Raw genomic sequence first — 7,398 nt, 5'->3', positions numbered from 1 at the left:
CTGACCGAATAGACACACTTCATGATCAGTCTAGCAATGTTGATGCTAAAGACCAATTTATCAGGTGAGTGGGTGGAGAGTGGATAAATGGAAATCGAGCTACACGTAGCTCTTTATTTTAAAAACTTCGAAAATCATAATTTTAAGTTTCAAAAAATTCTGAAAAAAAATCCTGGATGTATCCAATGATGGTATCTACAAACATGTAAAATCTCAATGTGAAATTCTTTGTAGTTTAGGCTACACAAATGTGACAAATTTGTGGATCCGGGGATAATGAATAGTGCACATTTCAAAACTATAAACCTGTCAGATTTAGATTTTGTAATTATCATTGTCTACATTCAGGGTTTTTTTTTCAGATTTCTTTAAAAATTTAAAATATGATTTCTGGTTTTGTAAAAATAAAAGGTTACATATAGCTCGGCCTCCATTTGTGGTTTTCCTGTAGCTGACCATACGCCTATACAGGCACATGTGCCTGATTGACCATATGTCAGATAGTACGTACGACAAGATATGTGCTGTATACCCCCTATGCTAGGCCGGGATTATTCCCTTCTGCATTACTATTCAACGAGAACGATGTATGAATCCTGGTTCTGCCTGAAGTCCTGAATGCATGCTATTGAGTCAGTGATCTGATCAGTCCAGCATGATACATGACTACATGCATGTGTATATATAAAGGCTTATATTTTTTTTTCCTTGATCGGGGTGCTAAAATATATAGGTAAAAAATTCAAATGCATATATCTTTTATCTCTAAATAGCAACCCCCACTATCTTATTTTCTAGCGTTGTCGTGCAGCCACGTCACCTATATTTTGCCCGCGTTGCCATGTCGTTGTCTTGCTGCTCCTCCGTCTCCCGAATTTTGTCCACATGGGTCCTACGTGTACGTATTTGGGCCGGACAAAAAGCCCAGTTCATTCGCTCGTCGTTCCTCCCTTCAAAAGGATAAACCGTTGTTCGTCACTGAAGAAAAGATAAATACACATGCATTGTAGAAGGTGACTTCTTTCTATCCTCCCTTACCCTAGAGTTTTTATTTGTTTGAATTACAAAAAAAGAAGTGTATAAGACCAGCTTAGATATGGACATTACAACATGTTAACCTTGGATAATTACAACATCATGTAGTACGGTTCACGATCTTCTTTTTTTGATGTGCATGTCTGCATGTTTTGTTATACTCCCTCCGTTCCATTCTATAGTGCCTAAAGTTTTTTGGCACGGAAATTAGCGCAAAAGTATTTTTTACATAAGACCCTGGCTTAACGATTTGAGATCAGAGTAAAATAAGAAAAAATCGATAACATCCTAAATTAACATAACAAATCCCACAAATCTCTGTGGTTGACTCTCCATATATGTGCAGCCAAGTTCTACTATTAAGGAAAGAAAAACAATGCTTCCTAAATCTAAGGAATCATTGGGGTCATGCATTAGAAATCTCAAATAATTATTTCCCTTTTGTATGGATTTTTTTCATGCATGTCGTGTGGGAGATGACCGGTAGAGGGGGTAATTGGAAAAAAAAAACCAAGCTACAACTTTATATTCTGAAACAAATACCAAAAATCTATAGGCATTATAAAAAAGAACGGAGGGAGTATCTAACTATCCCAGGTCCGAGCAACCAAAACTGTACTATAATCTATGCAGGTATGAAGTTAGCGACACAAATCAGATCCCCGGATTTTGGTATATACATCTTCTCATGCGTATCTAGGAGAACAAAGTATCCACACTTCCCCAGTCTGGGCTACCAAAACTGAAGTATAATATATGTAGGTATGAAGCAAGGCACACAAATCAGATCCCCGAAAACTGAAGTATAATATATGTAGGTATGAAGCAAGGCACACAAATCAGATCCCCGGATTTTGGTATATACATCTTCTCATGGGTATTACTTAATTCTGAATGTAACTTAAAATATCAAATATAGTAGTGCTTCAACGTCAGCTGTTTTATACAAACTTTGTAATGATTTCATTTACATTTTCTTATTCTCATAAGTTTGTGTGGAACTAGAAGGGATTCTATAATATTAGTCGTGTTTGATCCTTGGTTGCAGTCCCTCGGTACAATAAGTTCAGGTTCTCAATGAATTAATTATTCTGTTTTGTATGGATTGTTATTGTTTTTCATCCATCCTTGAAAAAAGCACACCATATACGCAAGAAGGGCCGGAGTGGTGGAACACAACAGTTAACCAATCATTTTGGAGGATGATATAACAAGGACTGCTATTAAATTGTACACTCGCTTTCTCTCCATGATCACAACTCAAGAATAATACGGTTTTTTTTTGTTAAAATTGTATCCTTGCCTTTTTTCCCCATGTTCACAACTCGATAGAGCATATATACAATGTATATCAAACAATGTTGTTACCAGTGAAAAAACGCTGACAGTGCAGTCTCCTTCTTGCATTGCTTGGAATAGCGTCTATATACAGTTTTATGTTATTTTCATAACAACCACAATTCGCTTCATTGTATTGTCAATGCTCACAAGAGTCTGGTCTTTTTTTGAAACAACTATGATTGATATGATTTTCCGCAGCAACGCGCGAGGTATCATCTAGTTAAATAAGTTTTAATTGACTTTTCAACAACCTAGCTGGAGCATGGCCTTTTTATTAAAAAGGAAATATAAAATGCAAGGCTATCTGCACCCAGGCAATAAAACTTGAAACTGAATCAGAGTCCAAGTCCAAAAGGCATGTGTCCATTTGATGTCCACTCTCAGCGTGGTGTGGTCCATGTCCAATCCACGCTGTAATGTGGATATCCAAGTCCGTCTATGTCCAACCAGCCATAATTTTAGATATGCAAGGTTTAAATGGATCTTAATCCTTGGCCCAATGATCGCTGATTTTCCTTAAGCTAATGCATGGGATCGGAACAGCATACGACAGCATCGACACAAGTTATGTACACGTTGGCAATAGATTGATTCCATTCCCAGAGGGTCTGTTTGGTATCTTGGGTTTCCCTCGACTCGCATGAGGAGCGTGCTTTTTAATCTGTTTGGTTTCATGGGCTTCACCGTGTTGTTACATCGTATGGTTCTTAAATCAACGTTTTACCTAGCCTAGGAGGAACGGTTGAATCGCCCCTTTCCAGCGGATTTGTCCCGTTGTTTTCAATCCTGCACTCCGTCGATGCAACCTTCGCACGTTGGAGTAGCTTATGTTCACTCTCCCTCAAAATACTCCACATACCATCTCTTCAAATCAACACAACCATACTATAAATTAAAATAAGTTGTATATGAAAAAGATGTGTATCGATGATATGAATCAATACCAACAATCGGTTTGGAGTGTCGTTAGTCGTAAAGCGTAAATTTCGTATATGAAGTTTTCAGCGAATTTTGTCAAATTCGTTGCACACACTCAACCGTTTGAAATTTTCTTGAGGAGTAGGTTCACCTCACCATTCCACATGACACTCGTGTTGTAAGGTTTTTGTTTTGGTGTACATAGATGGATAGATAAATGACTCGCTAGTATATTATAGTTCATATGTATGTGTGAGTATATGTTGGAGTACTCTTGCTCAAATTCTCACTTGCCATCTTCATGTACGGCGACGTGGTAATGATAGGTGAGAAGTGAGAGGTGATAATCCATGGTGGTGGCCATCCTTGTCGTCGGTGGCGGCATGGCGTCAGGCTTCGTGGAGGGCGACATGGCGTCAGGCTTCGTAGTCGGCGACATGGTGCTTTGACTAGAGTGAATGGTGGTGTCAAGTTGATGTTCGTCTTCGTGGTCAGCGACGTGGTGATGCTTGTGACCGGTGGTGTCATGGTGATGTTCGGCGACATCGTCGGCGACATGGTGATGCTTGTGACTGGCGTGACCGGCGGTGTCATGGTGGTGTTCGGCCACGTCGTCGGCGACATGTTGATGGTTGTGACCGGCGATGTCATGGTGGTGTACGGCGACGTTGTGATACGGCATGCAGTGCCATGTATGGTGGTGTCTGGCTGATCGACGGCATGTCTATGGTTGTGTTGGGTGAGTTAAGGTCAACATATTGTCATAAATGTGAGGCTAAAAATAGCATGCGGCCAACCAAACAAAGTGGCACTTGTGTACCACTCTATGCAACCTAGGCTACCAAATAAAGTGTTTTTTTGCCGAGAGTTCTTATAAAACATGCATTGCGTTCCATCTCACTTACTGGCGCAGGCACCCTCAAATTGGACCGAGGTAACCAAACGCGCCTATAGGTACGCTGCTTGTGATGGGCTAATCCATCCAACTAATATGGTACATCAATTGCATGCACGCACGTACTTGAGGTTTTTTCCGGGCAAAAACATACCTGTATTAATCAGTAGCGATTACAGGCAACTCGGAACCAGTTCCCGACGAAGGATTTCAGGGACTAATCCAAGCCAAAACATCGTCAAATTCTCCAACCTTGCCCGATTGGAAAGGCAGTGACTAATCTTTACTTGACTACGATCTACTTTTACAAAATTGCAAGATCCACTACTTCTAGCAATTACTTGAATCTTCGAGATAATATGCAGATGCGAAGAACGATCTCGGCCTTTGGAAATAATAGCGGAGATCAGCTGCGAACAGTCTGACTCAATAATAATGGGAAAATGACTATGGTGTAGGGCAAGTTCCAGACCTTCTGAGCAAGCCACAACTTCCGCTTCCAAAGCCTCCTCGCATGCAGGTAAATATCGACAGGCCGAGAAAATGACCGCACCGGCATCATCACGAAGAACCATGCCAGTGCCGGCAGAACCATTATCACGTTTGTAGGATCCATCGATCGTTAACTTCACTCAACCCGAAGGTGGACGGACCCAAGGTTTAACGGGGGGGGGGGTTCCTCACTTTCCTTTTAGCGCATGGAGCAGCGCCAACAAGTACTGGTTGTTTCCCTTGCAAGATCTTATCAGTAGGGGTATCTCTGATGGAATCCAAGATCTTCGCGTAGCTACACAAGAATCTCTTCGATCCTTCAATCGACGGAATAGGTTTGTCATGAGTTATTTCGTTCCGTTCATACCAGGACCTCCATGTTACCAAAAGGTTATGGTCAATCATATGGTCGGGTAGCCCTAGAAGAATTGAGCGGAACCAAGAAGGAGAGGTCACTTGGAGATCTACCTCCGAGGGAAGGAGCCATCATTCCCTCATCAAGTGCAATAGATGTCACGCGTGAGGGCAGTGTGCTAAAGCATGCGCTTCATCCTCAATACCCAGACTACATATCTTGCACAAACCAGAAACATGCATCTTCCTTTTCAACTCGTTGCCCTTCGTAGCGAAAGCATTAGAAGCCGCCCTTCAGGCAAAGGTTTTCACCTTCGGGGGCACTGACGAACCCCAAATGTTAGACCAGCAGGGGTCGTGTCGATCAGGCTGAGAGATCGAACTACTATAAGCACACTTTATCGGCAGATTATTAAACTCCATAATATAAGCAGAGCGAACCGTGAAAGAACCAGTTCGTTCAGGTTGCCAAGCTAGTATGTCTTCATGAAATTGTCTTGATGGTTTAATCTTGAGGATAGCTTCAGCATCAATTGGGAAGGTGTCATGGACCAGCTCTGTCCGCCATCTTCCTTAATCATCAAGGAACTTAGAAACTCTTTTTATTCGACGATTCCTCTTTGGAGTCAGGACCTGACCGTTCGATACTCTAGGCAGCCAACTATCCCTCCAAATCTGAATACTTTTACCATTACCAACACGTCATACTAGGCCTTCTTTCAACAGTTCCAGACCATAGAAGATCGCCGTCCAAGTGGATGAGGGGTTCCCTATAAACACAGTATCGACCAGATTACCACGGGGGTAGTAGCGTTCTTTCAGAACTCGGGCGCATAGGCTATCAGGGCACGTGATCAGCCACCATGCTTGGCGAGCTAACAATGCTTGATTGAATAGTCGGATATCTCTAATACCCATACCACCTTGCGCTTTAGATCGTGTTATTGTATTCTAGTTCACCCAATGTGTCTTGCATTTTCCATGTTCAACACCCCACCAATAGTCACGGATCAATTTTGTGAGCTCGTCACATATTGATAAAGGAAGCTTGAATACTCCCATGACATATGCTGGAATAGCTTGAGCTATGGCTTTAATAAGTACCTCTCTCGCACTTTGAGCTAGTAAACTGTCTCCCCATGCCATCAGATGTTGACATAGCCGAGATTGGAGATTTACAAACCTGCCTTTGTGCATACGTCCATCCGGGGTTGGTAAACCAAGATATTTCTCCTCAAACTCCTGGTTAGCAACGTGATGCCAACGACTTAGCCGCAAAACCCATGCAAGTACTCATACATGTTTGTGGTCGATCTATAAGTCGAAGAAAAAGCAATGTTTTCTGTCTCGGTTTGCATTCAATCTTACACAACGTGTCCACTCGATATTGGATTATCAAATCTTTAGGTCCAAAGCCCATCTAATATTATTGGACTTAATGTCCACTGATATCCATGTCCAGATGGATACAGTCCAATGAGATCCAACAAAAAATAGTCCCAAGTCCATTGGACTGCATAGATCCGGTTCCAGGTTTCATATTTCCAGTTCCATATTTCATATTTGGCAAATGGTTGAAATTAGGTGACTGATCGCATGCGCGCGAGCGGTTGTTCTGACTCAGCGGAGAGCATTACCTTCTCTCTTCTATACTCTATTGCTTGCCCCGAGAATTGTCGTCTGCTGCCCCGCGCTCGTGTTCTTCCCCTGCTCGATGCTCGCTTGCTCTGTGTGTTTGTTGCTGCGATGCTCCATCGCGCTACCTGGCACTACTAGGAATAACCTTATAGCCGCACTTATTACCGCCGGGAAGTCCGTTTCGAGGTGGCCGGCGGTAAGTTACCACCGGCGAGCTGATTTGGGGTCGCCGGGGATAGGCCCCTTACCGCCGGCGAGTCGGGATTGAAACCGCCGGGGGTAAGTTGGGCCGATGCATGGCCTTTTTTTGTCTAGATGGGAGTTCAGTCGGCTGAGTTGTTCGATCCTGACACAGGTTGTCACTTCGATCCTACATCAGCTTTTCTATGCAACTGGTGGAATCAGTTTGTCCTTTTGATTGGAACTTTACAGGATGCTACAAAGAGTTAAGGAATATTGATCATCTCTTGCCAAGTCGTTTAGATTTAGTTAGTTCTCAGGCACAGAATCAGCTTGATATGCCTCTCTCGGAATTCAGATTCTTTTGGCATCAATTATATTACACATACAAAATGTGCAGAATATATCATAATTTAGAGAGCAGAAAATTCGTTCAGATCATGATAGCTACCTTTTTTTACATCATGCAGATTTGGGGGGGAAAGATAACGAATGCAACGGAGGTGATTTATCCAACGATCTCTTCTCTGTTTTCTAAAACGGAA

This window comes from Lolium rigidum, chromosome 3, assembly GCF_022539505.1.
Source record: "Lolium rigidum isolate FL_2022 chromosome 3, APGP_CSIRO_Lrig_0.1, whole genome shotgun sequence".
Classification (NCBI taxonomy): domain Eukaryota; kingdom Viridiplantae; phylum Streptophyta; class Magnoliopsida; order Poales; family Poaceae; genus Lolium; species Lolium rigidum.
Note: the sequence above shows the minus strand (reverse complement) of the source record.